This window comes from Helianthus annuus, chromosome 13 (assembly GCF_002127325.2).
Source record: "Helianthus annuus cultivar XRQ/B chromosome 13, HanXRQr2.0-SUNRISE, whole genome shotgun sequence".
Taxonomy (NCBI): domain Eukaryota; kingdom Viridiplantae; phylum Streptophyta; class Magnoliopsida; order Asterales; family Asteraceae; genus Helianthus; species Helianthus annuus.
Genome location: NC_035445.2, coordinates 114074350 through 114097615, shown reverse-complemented (window position 1 = coordinate 114097615; position 23266 = coordinate 114074350). Strand labels below are relative to the sequence as shown.

Here is a 23266-nt window from a genome sequence, read left to right as displayed (position 1 = left end):
CACTAGTACACTATTAGTACATGATTTCATTATGTTTTTGCTATGTATGTCCTTTGTTGCATACTTAGTGCATTTGATTTACATTACCTTTTCATGCTATGTATGTTCATCATACTAGTACATTGTTTTACATCACATCACATGCTATGTATGTTCATTTTGTTCATACTTAGTACATTCACATCACATCACATGCTTACATTTTGGTATGAGATTTGGTTTGTTTAAATGGGACAATGTACATTCATTAACATTGATCACGCCGCTCGGTAGTAGGTAGTGGTACCATAGGACTTGACAAATCCCGTTCCTAAAATCCTAGGTTTGTTTGGATGGATGGAATGACCGAATCCGAAAACATTTCTTTTTGATAACCTTTACTCTAAGGTTATCCTGCTGTCTCAAGGCTTGAATGTATGGAATTTTCACAATACCGCATAAATGTTTGTATCAGTATAGCATGCATTTCCACAAAACATAACATTGATTTAAACTGAGTTTTACTTCAATTCATTGTTTTGTGCATTTTCACCTATGGTTTAGTTGATACATATTTCACTTGCCATACATGACATTTTATTTACACATTACATGATTGACATTTGACATAAACATTTTGACATGGTTTTCACAATGACATTTGACAACTGGTTTAGACATGGGCAATTTACATTGGTGGTTTGTTTGGGTAAGTGATTTAAGTAACGAGGCGTGTGTAATGTGATACAAGCATGGTGGATACGCCGCTGGTACTTCCTATATATAAGTGCTTGTATTATATTACATGTCGTAGCGTTATTTAAATCATTCAATTTGGATTTACATATTTTTACACGAATAACGTATTTTTCACAAGACATTGTTTTACAAAAACATTTTGTTTTATACAAATTCATTTTTACTTGGTTATTCATTTAACCTTACAATCATTCTTTTATCTATACATATCTATCATCGCTTTTCAAATGATTAATAAAACAAAACATTTGACAAGGATCATGACTGATTTTTGTTAAACAACTTTTTTTCTAAACTTATAAGTCATGAATCCTAAATCAATAAAACCTATGTACTCGCCGGCATTTTTATGCTGATGTACTTATTTTTACATGTGTTTCAGGAGATGATGCATAGGATTGATCAAGATACACATAGGCGAACTTGGGCCTTAGTGACAATAAAAGATGCAAGACTAGTTAATTTTGTTATACATCTTTTGTTAAGACATTGTAACTCTTTTTATCAATAAAACAACATTTTAATTTTTCCATGTGTTATGAAACAATGATTCTGTTACAACACTCCCCGACGATTCCGTCACGTTTTGTTGTTTTACGTGGTCGGGGTGTGACATAAAGAGTTCTATGAGAAGATGATGGGTGGTCAGAAACCGAGTGTTGGTAGCTCGGTAACACCCAAGGCTGGTCAGGCTTGGGTGGATATTTTCTTTGAATGAAAAACCTGACTAGCCGGAGCTCCCAAGTTGGTAATCGTGGAGCATGAATCGACATCATTCTTTGTATTTGGTTGATAAACTTTCAAGTGGTAAATCAAGGACATTAAGTTGTACTTGATTTCTTACTAAGTGGTACAGAGGTTTGTTCTTACAAAGTGATTAATCAAGGTCATTAATTTGAACTTGATATAATCCTCATACAAGTGGTTGAAATATGATGAACTCTGAACCTACATGTGGTAAAATCAACAAAACTTATTTTCCGGAAAAACCATTTTGATTAAAATAAACTTAAGTGTTTTGAAATCATAATGGGAAATTAGTTTGTTGAGAGGGGGAGTTCTGATTATTTATGCCAAGTGAACGGAGAATTGAAGCAATTCACAATAGTTGTAAACTTTGTTTGTACAGTTTGTTTTCAATTTTTTTTAAATGTGTATTGCATTTTCGGGGGAGTAAGACTTTTCAGAAAATCCAAAAACATTAGAAAAATTGAAAAAGCCAAAAACATGATATAATTAAAAAATAAGTTTTGTTGAAAAAAGAGGAAATGATAGTACGTCAGTGGACTATCACAACATGCTAAAGATATGGGAAGTTAAAAATGTGATAAACAATCTCACTGTGGATGTGCCAGTAGGTTTTTACACATTTAGTAGGTTGTTTTTTGAGATATAAACCTAAATTCAAACTTGCTTATATCGTGGGGAACATTTCTTGGATATATGGGTAACCCCCGAAATCTTGTTTGAAAGGTCTCTCTTTCTGAGATACTAGGTCTTTATACTCAATGATATCTGGGGTATTATCCCGGGACTTCTGATTTTGCGGAAGCAATGGCCTAGTCCCCGTATAATACTTTGCAAAATGCTTGAAATATAGCACAGCCCTCAGTACAAAAAATGATGAAACATTGCAAAATGCTAATCATGTGCTGTTGAAGAAAAGATTCTCTAAAGGGAACACACCTAAAGTCGAGCCGTCATCTCTCTGCTGAACGGAAGTTCTGACCTGAGCTCTCACGGTTTCGCATCTAACCCCTTACAGATATCATCTAGGTATACTCACCCCCTGTAAGACTGAATACTGGGATCTGGATACGGGAGTATATTCAAGTGGTGGGACACGCGAATAAGTTTAAGTCCTTAAGACATTAATCTCGTATCTTGAAATAGTTGAACTTTGTGTGAAAATTTAAATGGATCAGTATATTGACAATCTAGGTGAATTGTTTAGAATTTAAAATGAAATCAAGCTTAACGGTGTTGGTGATTTGTCTCATAAACTGATATGATCCTCTTACACAAACTCACAAAAAAATATTGTCTGTAAATATTTCTTTACTGCATTTCATATTATTCAAAAATCCAAAAAGATTTTATGTGTGTTTTAGCATAAATTTTGAAAAATCCAAAAAGATTTTCGTCAACTGTTGTTGGAAAGCTGATGTTCAAAATTCCAAGTGCTAAACATGAAGAAGATTATTTTGAGTGGTAGATTGTGTTTAAAAGGTTTTTAAAATCTATTCTGCAAGTGATTCGTCAGAGATCTACAAGAAGTGTCTAAGACTGTCAAATCTTTATCATAAAAAGCTTATGTTTGTGGTAGAGAATGTGCAGGTTTGAGTAAGAGTTGGGTTAATTGATCCTGAGAAGCTTGAGTTTAGAAAGCCAGGTTTCAATTCTGAGCAGAGAATAAGCCAGGAGACGATCTTGAACCTGTGAAAGCCAGACTGCAATCCCAGTTTATTGAAAGGGGGAGTCTGAAGATGCTAAGAGCCAGAGCAAAGTTTGATTCTGGATTTATAGTGATGCAAGAACGAAGAAATCAACATTCGAGGAGGAGAGTATTTGTTCGAAGGGAGTCTGATGGTATGATAAAGAAGAAAAGAGAGAGATTTGAGGATGCTTTTTAGTGTAAGATACTTCGAATAGAAGCCCGAAGGCTGATAAAGACTGAAGATGCGAAGACTCGACACTTTAAGACTCGTCAACATTCGAGGGGGAGTCTGTTGGTGCATGCGTCGTTCGACTTCGTCTTGTATCGAGTCTTGTATAGAACTAGTTAGATCAGGGCACAAAAAACAAGAATGTGTGAATTAGAGGTGATTCCGCTTGAAATGACACCAGGTCATTTCAAGCGAAATCAAAAATGTTCTAATTCCGCTTGAGTTATCAATGCTGATTTCGCTTGAATCTATTATGTTAATTCCGCTTGAAATGAACATGGTCATGTTCAAGCGGAATCTCATCGCCTATATAAAGGCCATTCCAAGTGAAATCAGATGAGATTTTCCGGTCAGAGCAACGAAGTGCTGCCGAAGTGTCGTCACGCTGTAAAACGACATTATATCAATCAAATTGACAGTTAAAGTGATTTGTTTGCTGAATTGAACTTGATACGATTGTTTCAACTTTCGTATTGAGATAAACTCTTTTGATCGACTCGTTCGGGTCCGCATACGATCCTACAAGTTCTACGCTAGATAGAAAAGACTGAAGCAGTCTTAAAAATAAGCAAGTGTGCAGAGGAAGATAAAATCATGTTTGCTTCCAATCTTTATCTAGAATGGTGGAACACTATTCTCCAATCTAGGGGAAGTGACAGAGTCTATAAAATGGAATGAACTGAGTTTAAGAACATGGTTGAAAGGAAATTTTGTCCTACCAATGAAAAAGAAGAAATAGCTAATAAGTTCTTAAACCTTAAAATGATTGGAGTAGACTGTAAGGCTTACACTATCGTATTCTTCGAATATGCTAGAATAGTGCCAACTCTAGCATCACCAGAACCAGTATTAATCTCCCGTTACATCTAGGGATTAATCAGCGAGATTAGACACGTAGTCATGGCAGCTAGACCACAAACTATAGAAGAAGCTGTAGAACTTGAAAATATCTTGACTGATTAATTAGTACGTACACAAGAAGAAAACCAAAGAAAGAACCTAGCTCAAACTTACCCAAGAATTTCGCTACGGTAATTCCAACCGTGGGAAAAATATAGGTTCTACCTCTACACCTTACTGTAAAGCTTGCAAGAAAAAGCATTCAGGGAGATGTTCTACATACTGCAAATTCTGCAAGATACCAGGACACAAGGAAGAAGACTGCAGAAAGAAACCTAGTAATGGAGTATGCTTCAATTGTGGAGAAAGGGGGCATATTAAGCCGAACTGTCCGAAACTAGCTCCAGCCATGAACAACAAGACTACTAAGAATGCTAGAGCATTTGTTCTGACAGCTGAAGAAGCAAAGATGATTTCGGACGTGATTGCCCGTACGTTTTTAGTAGGGGTGCAAACGAACTGAGCTACTCGCGAGCTACTCGAGCTCGACTAAAAAAAAGCTCGAACGAGCGAGCTTAAACGAGCTCAAGCTCGAGCCCGAGCCTAAAAATTTAGCTTGTTTAGTAAACGAGCCCGAGCTTCACCTATCGAGCTCGAGCCGACTCGCGAGCCTAAACGAGCTTTAGGTTTATATATTTTTTATTAATATATTAAACATATATTTATATAATAATAATTTCCATTTATATAAATACTAAAAAAATAACTTAATTATATATATAATATAATTATAATTAATATAAATTAATTAATAAATACCAAACGAGTCAAGCCCGAGCCGATCTCGAGCTTGAAAAATTACCTTCAAGCCGAGCTCGAGCTTTAGAAATACAGCTCGAATCGAGCCAAGCTCGAGCTTTCATATGTTAAACGAGCTCGAGCTCGAGCCTAGCCGAGCTTGGGCTCGGCTCGGCTCGTTTGCACCCCTAGTTTTTAGTTAATGATGTTTTTGCTAAAGTTTTATTTGACTCTGGTGTGAACCAAAGTTTTATAAATACTTAATTTTGCAAACTTCTCAATCAACCATTAATTAAACTTCAACAAGAATGCCTAGTAGAGACAGCAAACGGAGAATCCATTAAGATCATTGAAATCTTGAAGGGAGCAAGAATAGAAATTTTAAACCAAAATTTTACTGCTAATCTTTACCCAATGAATCTGGCTGGATTTGATATTGTGTTAGGAATTGATTGGTTAGTAGCCAATAAAGCCAGTATTCTGTGTGATCAAAAGTCAATACAAGTAAATTCACCAAAGGGTGAAAAGATCACAATTAAAGCAGATAAGCCATCTCGATCCACGAAATTCATCTATGTGATGAAAACAGCAAGTTATGCAAGAAAAGGGTCACTAGTGTACATGATTTCCATAATCATTAACACTAAAGGAAAGGAATTGAATGATATTCCCGTAGTATCTCAATTCTCCGATGTTTTTCCAGAATAGCTACCTGGACTACCGCCAGACAGGGAAGTCGAATTCAGAATTCACCTGCTACCAGGGACAGCACCGATTGCCAAGGCACCTTACCGTTTGGCACCCGCAGAGATGCAAGAACTGAATAAACAGTTAGATGAACTTCTGGAGAAAGGATTCATATAGCCCAGTTCATCGCCATGGGGAGCACCAATCTTGTTTGTTAAGAAGAAAGACGGATCAATGCGCATATGCATTGATTATCGAGAATTGAACAAAGACACGATTAAAAATTGGTACCCATTACCAAGAATCGATGATTTGTTTGATCAACTGCAAGGAGCTCGATTCTTTTCCAAGATCGACTTACGCTCAGGATATCATCAATTGAAGGTACAGGAAGAGGGCATTCCTAAAACCGCTTTTAGTACAAGGTATGGCCATTATGAATTTACAGTCATGCCATTTGGTTTAACCAATGCCCTAGCCGCATTTATGGACATGATGAACAGAATATGTAAACCATATCTGGATAAATTCGTAATTGTATTTATAGATGATATTCTCATTTACTCTAAGAGTAAAGAGCAACATGCAGCGCATCTGCATGCACTCCTAAATTTGCTGAGAAAAGAAAAGCTTTACGCTAAATTTTCGAAATGTGAATTTTGGCTAGAAGAAGTGCAATCCTTGGACATCTAGTTAATCATGAAGAAATTCATGTGGATCCCACAAAGATCGAGGCGATTACTAAATGGAAAGTCCCTGAATTACCAACAGAGGTGAGAAGTTTTCTCGGACTGGCAGGTTATTATAGACGGTTTATCCGAGATTTTTCTAGAATAGCTATTCCTTTAACAAAACTAAGCTGCAAATCAGTTAAGTTTGAATGGGGACCAAAATAGGAAGAAGCCTTTAGAATTCTTAAGCAAAGATTAACCAACGCACCCATATGAGCGTTACAAGAAAGAACTGCAGACTTTGTAGTCTATTGTGACGCTTCTAAATTAGGTTATGGATGTGTATTGATGCAACGACAAAAAGTTATAGCCTATGCATCTAGACAACTTAAGAATCATGAAGAGAATTATACAACCCTTGATCTAGAATTAGGAGCCATAATTTTTGCCCTTAAAATTTGGAGGCATTACCTTTACTGTAGTAAGTTTACCGTTTTCACCGATCATAAGAGTTTAAGATATGTTTTTGGGCAAAAGGAGCTAAGTATGAGACAGAGACGCTGGATGGAAATTCTTAGTGACTATGATTGTAATATCCAGTATCATGTAGGAAAGGCTAATGTAGTAGCTGATGCTTTAAGTCGAAAGTATCATGAAAAGCCAAAAAGAGTACGTTCTCTTAAATTAAATCTGCAGATAGATTTAAATAATCAAATTAGAGAAGTACAGGAATCATTAATCAAGGACGATACTGAAAACTTGAAAGGAATGATTAAGGAATTAGAATAAGGAACAAATGGAATTTGGAGATTCCATAAGAAAAGAGTTTGGATACCTAAACGAGGAAACCTACGCCACCGAATTTTAGAAGAAGCCATAAGTCTAAGTATACGATACACCCTGGAAGTGATAAGATGTATCAAGACTTAAGAAATAATTTCTGGTGGATAGGAATGAAAAAAGATATAGTAGTTTATGTCGCCAAGTGTCTAACCTGTTCACAAGTCAAAGCTGAACATCAAAAACCCTCAGGTTTATTGCAGCAGCTAGGAATGCCAATATGGAAATGAGAATTGATAACAATGGATTTTGTTACCAAATTACCCAAGACACGAAAAAGTAATGATACAATCTGGGTGATTGTAGATAGATTAACCAAGTCAGCTCATTTCTTACCGATGAAGGAAACCTTCAGTATGGAACAATCAGACAAGTTATATGTAAATGAAATAGTTTCATTACATGGAATTCCTTTATCTATTGTTTCTGATAGGGATAGCTGTTTTACTTCTCATTTTTGGACTAGTTTCCAAAAAGCAATGGGAACCAAGTTGAATCTAAGCACAACTTAACATCCCCAAATGGATGTACAAAGCGAAAGGACAATTCAGACAATGGAAGATATGCTTAGATCTTGTGTAATTGATTTCGGAGGAAATTGGGACGATCATCTACCATTAATAGAATTTTCTTACAATAACAACTATCATACCAGTATCAATGCTGCACCATTTGAAGCACTTTATGGACGAAAGTGCCGAACTCCAGTCTATTGGGCAGAAATTGGAGAAAAGCAACTGTCTGGACCCAAGATAGTATAAGAAACAACGGACAAGATTATTCATGTCAAGGATAGACTAAAAGCAGCACGCGATCGTCAAAAGAGTTATGCTGATAATAGGAGAAAACCATTGGAGTTCCAAGTAGGAGATAAGGTATTATTAAAAGTTTCTCCATGGAAAGAAGTAGTCAGATTCATTAAGAGGGGGAAGCTAAGCCCCAGGTATGTTGGACCCTTTGAGATTATTAGAAGAATAGAACCTGTAGCCTACCAGCTACAACTGCCAGAGGAAATGGCAGGAATACATGATGTATTTCATTTATGTAATCTCAAGAAATGCTTAGCAGATGAATCATTAGTGGTACCTCTTAAGGACATAGAGGTAAATGAGAAACTCAAGTTTATAGAAAGACCCCTACAGATTGAAGACAGAAAGATCAAGAATCTCAAACACAAGAGATTGGTTCTAGTCAAAGTAAGATGGGATTCTAAGAGAGGACCAGAATACACTTAGGAACTCGAGTCAGAGATGCAGAGTAAATATCCACACCTGTTCCAGTAGACCTTGAGGACGAGTTCTAAAACAAGGTGGGGGAGGATATAACAACCCTCCTAAAATTTATTACAACATCCCTATACGCCCTAAAATACACCTCGTATACGAAAAACGACCCAAAATACCTTTAATTTTACAGAAAATTAAATAAAAACAAAGTCTATGGGGCGCTCGCGGGCCGCGACCCCCTAGACTAACTTTGTCGCGGGGCGCGACCTAGTGCCACCAGGCTCAACCAGGTTACGACACGTGGCTATTGACTCGACGTGGCTAGGCCCCTGACTCAGCCAAGCTACGCCCTACTATACCTAGCTCGCGGGGCGCGACACACTCCTGTGTGTCTGTTGCGGGGCGCCAAAGACCCCCTGATCAGCCCTATAAATAGCAAATTCGAGATTCAGTTTTCGTCATTCAAATTCTCAATCTCTCTATAAATTTCTTTATAGTAGAAGTAATACCCTAGCATTATACCCACTAAAATAGCGAAGCTCTGCCTCGATGTAAGTATCATAACCCCCGGTTACGTATTAAATACGCTGCCCGATTGATCTAGTGCTCCGTAACGTATGTCGAGGCTCTGCCTGACTCAGTCGTTGGAGTTCTGTCTCGGGGAGGGTATAACTACTGTAAATTTGGGTTATTATACTAACGTGTGTGCATTGTTTAATTTATTAGATTATAACCAGGAAGTCACAAGAAAATACCTAAAATAGCAATGTGAGTGATTCCTCTTTTCACACAGTGTTTTTACAAAACCTCAATTGTTTTAAATTATATTTAGCAGTGATTGAGTATTTGTATTCTACAATTATCATCGGTATGTTAGGGTTTTGTATACAATTTTTTTTACTACACTCTGAGTAGTAACATTACCACAAGTCAGGATTGACAGTACCGTGGGTGGTGATTAAAGTAGATATAAACAAATGTAATTGTTGGATTATCCTCAATGCTGTAAAATGCTAAAACCTGTTTTGATTAAATTGGGATTCACTCGCCAGTATTTCTTGCTGATAAAATGTTTTTAAACGCGTTTTAAGTAACAAAATGTGAAAGCCAATTAGAAGCCAGCTGGAGAGTACTGAAGGCTTGGAAAAGTGGGTATAAAAGTTACCTAAATAAAGAAAAAGTTTTATTTCAAATAAACTAGGGGTTATCCCTAAAAACATGTTTGTAATGGAAACTTGGGTTTTTCCCATATATTTATAAATTATAAAATGTGGTGTTTTACTCTGATAAAATATTTCCTAACTACGGTCCTGATGAAATTTCTGCTGCCAAATTAATGATAAACACCGATACCACCATCTCTGAGTAGGTCGCGGCTGCCCGCCTCCCGGGGCAGGGGTCGGGGGTTGCGACAGATAATAAAAGACAACACGAGTTATAATGTTTTACAAAAGACTTGTTTCATAACGAAGTTTTTAAAACACAAAGGCTTTGCATCCCATGTTTCACTCGAATATGAGATATATGGATCAAACCCTTCAAAGGCGGATGACATCGCCAACAAGACAACCATATTCTTCGTGATAACCATAGCGCCAAGATCCACTTAATTCCCTGAAATACATATAAGTTTAAAAGATCAACAAAAGTTGGTGAATTCATGTGTTTTGAGTTCGTATCAAATGAATCTTAAAAACATTTGAAAGTTCTTGTATAGAAAACCAGTATGTAAGGCGTCTATGAAATCGTTGATTATTAATGTTTTGCATGGACATTAATATGTGTGACGACATAGGAAACACTCAACCCTTGACGATTTAGTACAGATCCAGTCGGATGGGACAACAAAAGCACTACATGCGGCCACACAAGGACCCATGAGTGGGGCTCTCCCGTACCCGATAGATCTACCCCTTTTGTTCCTTGGTCTTATAAAAGATTAATGGCGCTTAAGAGACACCCTATTCGCACATGATCTAGTTGTCTCATTCCATAGCTTAACCATACCATCGTAACATGTATCCCCCCCCCCCGAGAGTTGTAAAACAGAAAACAAAGAAAAGGGGGACATGAACTCATAGTTTTGCATCCGAATGAGTGTGCTAGCAAAAGGAGTATTCCAAATGCATGAGTCAACCTACAAGTGTTCTAACTCATTAGACACTTAGGTCTCTACTAGACCATGTACGTGTTGCTCATCTTGAACGTTGTTAAGTTTGGATTTGTTATTTGTTTAGAACCCTTGTGTATTTTAATATGTTGGCATTTGTTTCATATATCTGTTTTAATATATATATATATATATATACACACTTCTTATATATATATATATATATTGCATTCATAATGTGTACGATTAGGCCTCGCCCTTCGTGAGTCTTCGAGCCTAGCACGAGCATAAGTGGGCCTCGCCCATGAGAGTCTTTGTGCCTCGCATAAGTGGGCCTAGCCCATTTGAGTCTCCGTGTTCCACATGGTGTGAGTGGGCCTAGCCCATGAGCGTCTCCATGCCATGCACGGTATAAGTTCGTTATGCGTTATATATATTCCTTCAATATATGTTTTAAGCGTAGTGAACCTCGTTCACATGTCTAAGTAAGTTCAGTTCGAGTGTATATATTTGCTTCACAAATAGATATATGTATATCTTGTATAGATATAATAGTTAATTTTTTTAATATTGTATTTATGTTGATGTACATGTACGGTATTCTTTGTATATCTACACTTCAACAAGTGTATTTGAGTATATTACTATGTACTTGTGTATTTATACATGTACGTATACCATGTATATACTTCACTTGTATATTGTATTGTCGGTATTTATGTCGTATTTATATGAATTTGTGTACATGTACATTTCTCGCATTCTTGCAATTTCACCAGGTGTATTATTGTACATATCCTCATACGTATTATTATACTTGTATACTCATGTGTTCACACTTAGTAATTATTCATTTTATACTTTCCGGAATTTAAGAATATTGAAATATATATATATATTATCAAAGGTCTAAAAATATATTATTTTTAGAGTTTGTCGTAGGAGTTGTTAAGATATATATTTTCGTAGCGAGAATGCCCAAGTGTCATCCGTGATATGTATCCGTTTCTTGTTGTGACGATTTGGCGATCATGGATGATGACGATATATAATTTTATTACTGAACTTATATTATATTATATTTTGTTTCGGTTTCGAATATATATTATTTTGTCAATATATATTTATGTACGGTTTAGGGATATAATATAAGCGTGTTCGTATATGTATTATTGTGTGATTAACCTTCTAAGTATTTTGGGGGTTTTCTTTGTGTTGTGTATTTCTATCTTATTAGTATTCTCCTAACTTCTAATACATACACATAACACACTTATACATATACACACAAAAAGTATTTTCTAAATATATATGTTTTCATCCTAATATTTCCATTTTTAATTGATGAAATTTGTATAAGTGTTTAAGAAAATACTTTAGGAGTTTAGGACTTAAACTTTTTCCATCAAGACTTGCCTAATCATGATTAAGGTGTCACACCCTGTCTTTTGCGGGAGTGTATGATGTGTGACTGGTTTAATATCATTGCATTCAATCGTAATAAACAACTACATGATTCAAAACGATGTTCATCCATTCATGAAATTTAAGTATTACAAACATTGTTTATTCAAGTTTTTAAAACACAACCTTCGACTAGGTTGCAAACCAACAAAAGTGGATGACATCTAAACTTCTAGTTACGACACCTGCGTCCAAGATCCACTCCTGTTACCTGAAATACATGTAGTTTTGGAAAACATCAACAAAAAGTTGAGCGAGTTCATGCGTCTAGTTTGTGTACTGTAATTCTTGTAAATCTTTGAGAGACTCTTTTGTAAACAGGTATGAAAAACGTGTATGAACATGAATGTTTTACAAAAATTTTAAGGCATGTGAGGACATGGGGAGTACTTGTTATGACTCCTTGTCGGAATACTCGTTCTGATTCCTTGTCGGAATACTCGTCCTGATTCCTTGTCAGAGTACTTGTTCTGACTCCTTGACTGTGTCGATTACCCTCGACTGTGTCGATTAACCTCGACTGGGACTCCGAAGCACTACTAGGTACTAGTTTTGACCATGAGTGGAGTTCGGCCGTACCCGTTAGATCTAACCCTCGTCCCTAATTAATGAATGTTTTTAATGGCTTGGTACTAGTTTTCACCAAGACTGTGGCATTTTTAGTATTTAGTCTATGCTCACATGATCTAGTATTTCATAGGCATTTCATATCGTTTAAGTATGTGTACATGTATTTCACCCCCGAGAGTTATAAAGCTGAAAACAGGAAAGAGAAAAGGGGGACATGAACTCACTGTTTTGCGTCTTCAGTTCTCGTAACTCAAATCTCGTCAGCGAACACGACTACCTACAATGTGCTAGGGTCTATTAGACGAGCGGGCTGTGCCTTGCATTAGTATTCATGGTTGAGTTACGTTTACTTTATGTCTTTACATCATCCAGAGTTATAATACTTTTCAAGTATTTGTTTTCGTGTTACCTTCCCAAGGATGGGAGTATTTCATACATGTATTCTCGTATCCTTGTATTCTTGTATTCTTGTATTCTTGTATTCTTGTATTTGAAGTTTCCAAAATAATACATTTTCATTTAGAAAATATACATAGACTTGTTTTGTCCAAAAATAATGTATCGTCAAGAAAATATATATTTTTCTTCGAAAATCACATACCTTCTAAATATTCTAAGAAAATATATTTTTACTTCCAAAGTAATACATTTCCTCTTTGTCGAAAATATGATATACTTTGTAATAATAACGAAAATCATATTTTCACCTCTTTCGTTTCCAAAATAATATTTACCAAAAATATATTTGTAATGGTATTTTCCGGAATATTTTATAAGTTATGTTCTTGTTCGGTTGTCAATATTTAAGTGTGTAACTTATATACTTTATTCCTTGTAATTTTTGGTATTATTTTGGTGTTGTAAGTTCTTGGTATTTGTAAGTTATATTATTTTCCCTAAAATAATATAACTATTTCACATAATCACACACAAATGTCTTTAATGTAAATATATATCCTAAATACATATTTACCCATTTTTATTTGTAAAATCCAACCTCCAATGCTTGTATTTTTGTTACAAAAATCTATGGCAAAGTTTATATGGAAAATCATAGTTAAAGATACACTTGTAAACACTTGTTTAGAAAATATTTTCTAAGTGTTGGTATTTTTAGAAAATTTTGTCATAGTTTCCCCTGAAAATGGAGGTTTCCATGCTTTCAAGCATATCATTTTCTTTTGTAAAATCATCACCAATCATCAACAAATCATTCAACACTTACCATATGTCAAAAATATGAAATTTACACTATGTCATGAACTTGAAAATTTACAAAAATTTGTAGTAACTTACTAGTGTGTTTAGTAAACTTAGTTACCCTTTAAAGTGTGGTTGTTTATTTAAAAACATCATTTTTGAAGAATTTAGATCTTTACAACTTGTAAAATATTTTTCTAAAAATATTTCTTCTTGCATTTTTCTTGTTAAATACATGTTTATACACTTGATTAACCACTAAAAATGTGATTGGTTTCTTTAAGAACCAAGTTTATGTAAATCTTGTAATTTAACTTAGTTTCTTGAGAAAACTAGTTTTGTAATCACCCATTTACAAGATGCATAACATGTTTCATACTTCATCATACATAAAAATAACTTTATTTTTCAAGTTCATGTTTACATAAAGGATGACCATTATGATTTTCTCAAGATCTATCCTTATACTTGCTAGATCATGTGTTTAATCATCATCTAGCAAGGTTCTTATTATGATCAACATCATAAACACAAATAATCAATCATCAAGAAGCATAACACCACTTAACAACATGATTTCTTATGATTTTTAAGCCTATGTTTTAAGTTTCATGTTCAACATTCATGGTGTTCTTCAAGATTAGTTACTTATATCATTCTTTAACCAACTAAATAAGATGTAAAATGGAGTTTAGATGATCTTACTAGTAGCTCAAGGCTAGGGATGATCACAAGATGAAGATGAGGTGGTTAATAGCACTAGAGAGAGATCCTTCAAGTTTCAATGCTTCCACACTTCTTCATTAAGCTTCTTACACCATAGAACATGCTTAGAATGGATGGAGATTGATTGAAAATGGAGAGTGTATGGTGGTGGTATTGGGCCGTAGGTTAGAGAAGGGGAGGAGAGGAGATGAGTGGTGAAATGTGGTGATGAGAATGATGGTCTTAACCCTTCATATAATCTCTAATCTTTTGTCCAATGTATATCATGTCTCATAAGTACCATACAATATCTTATCATATCTAACAAGATCAATCAAGGGATCTAGGAAGATTAGGGAAAATCTTGTGAGATTTTGGTGGTCCTTATGTGACCGTCCCATATATGGGGGGGGGGTATTAGTTTGATTTCAATTGCTAGTTACAAGTTAGTGTTAAATTTTGGTGTTTTGAGTGTTTTATATGTTTTAAGTAGTAATATGATGTTTAGGCTTCATAACTAGCTTGGTAACATTAAAACAATGCTTCTAGTTAAATTTTGGTGTTTCGGGTAACGTCCGGTTGTTCGGTTAGATACCGGTTCGTTAAAGCGTCAAACTATACCGTTTAGTGTGCTTTATGTTGTCTTTTATGACAGTTTCGATTTCCGACACTTAGGAAAGTATTCTGGACCATTAAACCGTAATTCTGCTTTATATTTTGGAGTTTAAATGCTGAAAATAGCTTAATTTTGGTTATTTTCTGCAGAATTCTGCACTTTTAGTGTGTTTTAGGCACTTTCTGGCACTTTGTCTATCACTTAGGCATGCAGTTTTGTGGTCCTTACTTCCCTACACACTATACTAGTGTAATACGTCATCTTCAGTTCATACAGGGCCTCAAAATATTGTCTGTTTATGTACTGAGCATCGTCAGTATTTTTTTTTGTTTGTTTGTCTAATAATGGTGCCAATTCTGTTCTGTGCATTATTAGCACTATATCGTGTTGCATGTAGCAACGAATATGAAATGCCATTGTATGTATATAACAGTAATCAAAAATTCATTTGTCTTGTAAACTAGATCATGCACAATCATTTAAGTATAGATTACTGTTCAACTAGTGTACGGAATTTACGGAAAAGTGATGGTTGTCACATAAGGTCACTAATCACGTTTAGTCATGTTAATCACCTTTTAATTACATCTTAATCACGATTTGGATTTTAGAAAATTTCTCTATAGTTTCCCCTTAAATTATGGCGTTTTCGACGTTTTTAAAACATATTTTAAACCATGTTTTAGTCCCATAATCATCATCAATCTCAAAAAGTTATATCATCTACTTTGCATGTATAAAATAACACATAACACCTTCATTTTTCCATGAACTTTTCTATATATTTTAACATAAACTTCTAAAAATAATAACACTTTCATATACTTTAACATGTTAATTAAAACTAACATTATATCTCATGAACTTTACTAGTTCATCCATGTAACATAAATCTGTTTAGGCTATTTTTTAAGATCACCATAATATAAATCAAGATTTTATCTCTTGTAAAAGCCATATTTGTTAAAAATCACTTTCAAGTTTAATGTTTAAGTTCATGGTATGAAGGTGATGATCTTGTTAGATCTAACATCTTGATGTTTAATCATCATTTTTTAACCATGTTCATACAAGATATTACTACATAACAACTTACTTTAACATGTAAACACTTTATTTTTCTAAGATATTAAGTTATATTTTGAGTTTTAGACTTTATTTTTCATGGAGTTCAAGATGGCAAGCTGTACACTATCATTCTACATAATATAACAAGTATGAAAATGATGTAAAGAGCCTTACTACTAGCATAAGGCTAGGGAAGCACTAAAATGAAGATGATAAAGAGAATGTGAAGATGTAAGAGTTCCAAAGTGCCTCCTAATGCTTCTCCATGGCTTGTAGCTTTTTGGATCACCTTGAAATGGTTGTTTAAGGTTTGAAAATGGGTGTTGTGTGTGTGGTTGCTTTGGCCGAACCCAAGAGAGGACAAGAGAAGTGTTTGGTGTTTGAAAGATATGAAAGTGATAAGGTAATAAGGTGATGTTATGTAATAGTTATGGTCTTGCCACTTTGATGGTCAAAATAAGATCTTGCACCACCATACTTCACAAGATCATGGACTAGCCATAGGTTGGCTTGTGGGGCCCACCCTTGGCCAATTTTGAGGGCATGGGGTATTGATTATTTTATATATATTTTTTAAAAGTTATACATATGTATAATCATGTTATGTTTAGGTATTTAAGTAGTTAGTAGAATTATGGTATCATTAGGCCACTAATGATAGTTTAGGGTGTTAATTAGTCTTAGCTAGTTCATTAGACTAGTTAACTAGGTGTTAGGATAATAAAAATATCGCTAGTTCATTCGTCGGTTCGAAACCGGACAATGTGTGAAAAATGTGTCGTAATACAGGAAGCTATGTTTTTGATATCCCATTGGTATTCCCGGGTTTGTTTAAGGTGTTTAATATCATTTCCAAGCTTCATGGACACTACGCAAGTTGAATTTTTGGTGTTGCGGACAATTAAATTGTTACAGTATAGTGCGTATCGGACAATTTAATAGTTTTGGCATTTTCCAGAAAGTTAGAGTTTCATTGCAATTTATGCCCCTAATTAGGGATTTTATTGAAGTTTCTATGATGATATGTTTTCATATCGTTCGGACAGTTCTTAGAATTCGCTGACTTGAATAGTGCTTTCAGTACTTTCGCCAACATATTAGGACATAGTTAATTGTTGTCTCGAGACGCGACGAAAGTAACAATATCAATTGTCAAGTTTCAATATGTCCTAAAGTTGCTAGACTTGTATGACTTAATCATGCACAAATTAAGTCATAAATGAACGTAATTAAATGTATAAATACTTGTTAAGTCGCACGGAATTACAATTAAATTTTCCGGTTGTCACATTTTTATGAAAATAAAAATAAATGATATATTAATACAAAGTTTGGTTTCATGATAAATAATTTATTTTATTTAAAAATATCTAAAATTAATAATTTTAATTTGTGGATAAAATTTTATTAGAAAAAATAAGGATTATATTCCACACTCAAAATAGGATAAAATTTATTATTTATTTAATTATAAGATAAGTATGAGAGAGATGCGGGAAAATAAAATAATAGATGTCTCTAATGGATGATATGTGTCACACATTGGTTTCTTTTATTATTTAGTATAGATAGATACATATATAGATATAGATTATTTGCTACTTTTCTATACTGTTTGTTTTTTGTTTAACGTTTTAGAGAACTTTGATTAAATTATATATATGTTAAATAGGTTAGAACCCCGTGTATTACACGGGTTGAATAAATGTAATTTTATATATTAAATAATAAAAACTTATATCTTTATGAACCTTGTATACTGTACGGGTTAAATAAATGTAATTTTATATATCAAAGATACACTTGTTTAGAAAATATTTTCTAAGTGTTGGTATTTTTAGAAAATTTTGTCATAGTTTCTTCTGAAAATGAAGGTTTCCATGCTTTCAAGCATATCATTTTCTTTTGTAAAATCATCACCAATCATCAACAAATCATTCAACACTTACCATATGTCAAAAATATGAAATTTACACTATGTCATGAACTTGAAAATTTACAAAAAATTGTAGTAACTTACTAGTGTGTTTAGTAAACTTAGTTACCCTTTAAAGTGTGGTTGTTTATTTAAAAACATCATTTTTTGAAGAATTTAGATCTTTACAACTTGTAAAATATTTTTCTAAAAATATTTCTTCTTGCATTTTTCTTGTTAAATACATGTTTATACACTTGATTAACCACTAAAAATGTGATTGGTTTCTTTAAGAACCAAGTTTATGTAAATCTTGTAATTTAACTTAGTTTCTTGAGAAAACTAGTTTTGTAATCACCCATTTACAAGATTCATAACATGTTTCATACTTCATCATACATAAAAATAACTTTATTTTTCAAGTTCATATTTACATAAAGGATGACCATTATGATTTTCTCAAGATCTATCCTTGTACTTGCTAGATCATGTGTTTAATCATCATCTAGCAAGGTTCTTATTATGATCAACATCATAAACACAAATAATCAATCATCAAGAAGCATAATAACACTTAACAACATGATTTCTTATGATTTTTAATCCTATGTTTTAAGTTTCATGTTCAACATTCATGGTGTTCTTCAAGATTAGTTACTTATATCATTCTTTAACCAACTAAATAAGATGAAAATGGAGTTTAGATGATCTTACTACTAGCTCAAGGCTAGGGATGATCACAAGATGAAGATGAGGTGGTTAATAGCACTAGAGAGAGGTCCTTCAAGTTTCAATGCTTCCACACTTCTTCATTAAGCTTCTTACACCATAGAACATGCTTAGAATGGATGGAGATTGAATAAACATAATTTGTATACCAAATAATAAAAAAATATATTCTTAAAAACCTCGCGTTTTACTCGAGTTGAATAAACATAATTTTGTATACCAAATAATAAAAAAAAAACTATGTTTTTAAATAATTAGGATAACATTTAATATTAATTTATTATTTATATATTTAATATAAGATAAGTAGATAAGAGAGGTATTTGCTTTAAAAATATATTAAATTAACAATTTAGATTTGAGGATAATATTTTATTAAAGTATGATAAGATTTAATATTAATTTATTATTTATTTATTTAGATAAATATAAATTTAAGGATACCTACAATGAATGACACGTGTCCAAAAGTTGATTTCTTTTATTATAGTAGTTAGATTACAAGACTCGTCGTTTAGCTTATTTGTTATGTTAGCTTGAAACTTAATGGATGTTGAAAATTTTATTTATAGTTGTTTTTGTTATATTGAAAAAAATGTTGTTTAGGAATGTTTATGTACATATGTAATGGCTAACTTTCAGAAAATGAAAACTTGTAAAGCCTTAACTATAGAGATATTGTATTTATGTTTTCCATTTCTAATGATGACTGACGTACTGTATTATGAATTTGAAATTTACTTTAATTTATTTTTTTATTACGATATCTGAACCCGATTAATTTTCTTTATATATATGTATATACTAGTAATTTGCTCGCGCGTTGCGGCGGGACGGTGAGATAAGACTATTAGCAGCTGGAAGCATACACAATTCATAGTTGTTTATCCTAATGTTGGAACATAAATTTTCATTTTAACATGCAAAAACATTTTATATAGTGTAGCATCCGTGTCAATCATACAGGAACATAAATTACCATTTTAACATACAAAAACGTTTCATACGGTGTGCATCCGTGTTAACCCTACTTATCTTCTTCATAGCTAGATCTTCCTATGTAAAGAAAAACATAATAAAGAATCAATAACATGGTATTTATACTGCATACATAACATATTTGATTCAGTTTGTCTAGTTTTTTATTCTACTTGCATATTAGCACAAAGAGATCCCTTATTGGCTGCAGTCTTTATATAATATCAACATACATAAAATGTAAAAGTCCATACAATAAATTAAGTAAAAATCGGCCTCTATAATTCAATTTACATTCCAAGTGTTCAAGTCATATCCTACCACAACAAAGTAAATCACATTTCGAGCATTCAACTCATATCCTACTGCAGCAAAGTAAATCAATTTTTCTTAACAGTTGAAGATAAAGTCCAATTTGTAAGCAAAAATAAAAATCAAAGCTAAAATGGGTCAAACGTCTAACAACATTGTCAATTGTAGTTTGTTGGGTTTATGTAGTCTGACCCATTACTCAATTTAAAATGTAACTTGTTATTGTTATTGGATTTCAAGTCAATTAAACCAATAAACAGAACCAAAACCATGTAAAACTGAACCAAGTTGCACTTAAATTAACCTAATTAGAATCTCATCAGAAACACTCAACACGTACCATACTTGGAAAAGAAAGCAAAAAAGGTGAATGCAATTACAATTCAGCCAGGCATTTATTCAAACACTTGGTGCGTATCCAGTTATAATAATCACAAAGCCGAACTAATTGCGAAGAAATTGAGGCGTGTGTTTACCATTTTAAAGAAACAAATCGAATAGCTGCCAAATGGGTGTACTTGTCAGCTGCCATCAACTCTTCCATTAGAGTTGTTAAGTTAGAATCAGGAAAGGTAGGTAGAGAAGACGACAGCTAGACCTAGATCAACGATAAATGAGGCAATTGTGTGATGAAGCGTTGACGGGGAAGTTAGAGATAGAGATGTTGATTAGCTTCCAATTTCCCACAAACACAACCTAAATTACCAAGAATGGGCCATGAAACACACATAATAACCAATTAATTATGAATATGGGTTAAAATCTTACCGATTTGATGATCTAGGAATAATCATGAGTAGCAAAGACTTCTAATATGTTTAGAAACCCATGATCAGTATGCAAATTAGAGCTTTAGAAAACCATGATTTGCAGGAAATATTGCTTATTCTCTGATGGAGATGGAAAGAAACTTGAGAAGGAAAGTAAAAAGGGGATATCTGGCAACCCATCCTACTGACACGTGACAATAAGTAAAATTGTTGACATTATACTATGAGAGGGACTGAAACTGCAAATAGTAAGATGATTGGGGGTTGCCGGTGGAAAAACCACCGACATTTGGTTTTAAGATATATAGAAATATAGACAGCCGACCTTTATAAAAAAGATAATCCTAGATTTATAACTGTGCGTATCAATGCTTACTATACTTGTTACAAGTTCTGTAGTCACACATAGAAAGAGATCGTGTTAGGCAATTATCCTACATATACATTTACCAATCGGGGAATAGTGCCAGACAGCTACCTGGCACTCCCCCATTGGACCAACAAGTTTACTATTTTATATTCATTTTAAAATTACGCTTTTTGCTCCTGCTTAAAATTACTGTTTTGCCCCCAGCTCAAAATAAAATTACGCTTTTGTCCCCCATCTCAAAATTACGATTTTGCCCTCAATTCAAAATTATTAGACCAATCAGTTTATTATTTTATATCCAATTTAAAATTACGGTTTTGCCCCTCTTTCAAAGTATGATTTTGCCCCAGCTCAAAATAAAATTATGCTTTTGTCCCCAGCTCAAAATTTCGATTTTTCCCTCGATTCAAAATAAAATTGTGGTTTTGCCCTCAGCTCAGAATTACCTTTTCGCCTCCAGTTCAAAATAAAATTCTGTTTTTCCCCCAGCTAAAATTACGATTTTGCCTACATATAAATTTACCAATCGGGGGAATAGTGCCAAGCAGCTGCCTGGCACTCCCCCGTTGGACCAACAAGTTTACTATTTTATATTCATTTTAAAATTCCGTTTTTGCTCCTGCTTAAAATTACCGTTTTGCCCCCAGCTCAAAATAAAATTACGCTTTTGTCTCCATCTCAAAATTATGATTTGCCCTCAATTCAAAATTACTATTGTCCCTTGCACTCCCCTATTAGACCAACCAGTTTATTATTTTATATCCAATTTAAAATTGCGGTTTTGCCCCTCTTTAAAAGTACGATTTTGCCCCAGCTCGAAATAACATTACGCTTTTGTCCCCAGCTCAAAATTTCGATTTTTCCCTCGATTCAAAATAAAATTGTGGTTTTGCTCTCAGCTCAGAATTACCTTTTCGCCCCCAGTTCAAAATAAAATTATGTTTTTCCCCTAGCTAAAATTACGATTTTGCCCTCTGTTCAAAAATATGATTTTTCCCCGTTTAAAAAATTATGATTTCGCCCTCAGTTCAAAATTACGTTTTCTCCCTAGTTCAAAATAAAATTATGCTTTTGCCCCCAACTCAAAATTACGATTTTGCCGTCGGTTTAAAATAAAATTGTGGTTTTGCCTCCAGCTTAAAATTACGATTGTGCCCTTAGTTCAAATTTATATTACGTTGTTACCCTAAGTTCAAAATTATGAATTTGCCCCTGTGAAAATTTATAATTTTACCCCCGTTTAAATTTACAGTACTGCCATCACTTTAGCTTTTGGCAAATTACGATTTTACCCAGTCAAAAAATACAACTTTCCCTTAGTTAAAAATTACAATGTTGCCATTGTTTTAGTTTTTTTAATCAAAACTATAAAAGTATTTTGTTTTAATTGGTTGACTCAATTTAATTGTTTTTCGTGTCAATGAGTTGCCTAACACTCGCTCATTATTCGGCCATCGCCCCGCAACGCGGGCGGGGCATCAACTAATTAGTGTTACAAAAAGAAATGAGTGAAATTAAGATATACTAGAAATACCAATATTAGGAATGCATAATACGATAAGCAAGGATGAGTTCACTCAGGTGATGCTTGTTTTTTTAGAAAAAGCTCTTCTTATCCTCTTTTGTCTGTGTCGCGCAGACGTTTAGTTCTGCAGAATGTTTGTTTTTTGGAAGACCTTTCATTAAAAAAGGGCACGTGCGCCCTCTTCTTGCTGTAACTCTAGGCCAGCTTCTTCTAAATTCTTCTCGTGCCCTCATATCATAACATCAGATAGAAAAACATGAAACCCTAGCACCAGTCACACCACCCCTCTCCTCCTGCCTCCTCCACCCCTTCACAAGTATGAAATCCTCATTGTGTTTTAAATTTCAGCTTATTTTAGTATTCCACATAAGTTAAAAAATAAACAGTCTTCTTCTTGCAGACTGCAGAGGTTTGATCCACTTCTTTTTCTACAGATGTATGCAAATTTGGTCCACGAACTGCATACAT

At 33.9% G+C, this 23266-nt stretch overlaps 1 long non-coding RNA gene across 5 annotated transcripts; it reads right to left on the bottom strand.

The window, feature by feature from the left end:
• Positions 1-9741: 9741 nt before the first annotated feature.
• Positions 9742-21103, bottom strand: LOC110899071. 5 transcript variants are annotated; one of them, XR_002569892.2, is made up of 3 exons: positions 20902-21097; positions 20610-20829; positions 9742-10080 (listed from the first exon to the last, which is right to left on the bottom strand). It is a non-coding gene; the product is annotated as an uncharacterized LOC110899071 (long non-coding RNA). The 5 variants fall into 5 exon arrangements; XR_002569889.2 differs by lacking the exon at positions 9742-10080 and adding an exon at positions 12210-12251 and having other exon boundaries at positions 20902-21095; XR_002569891.2 differs by lacking the exon at positions 9742-10080 and adding an exon at positions 18814-18931 and having other exon boundaries at positions 20902-21096.
• Positions 21104-23266: the final 2163 nt, after the last annotated feature.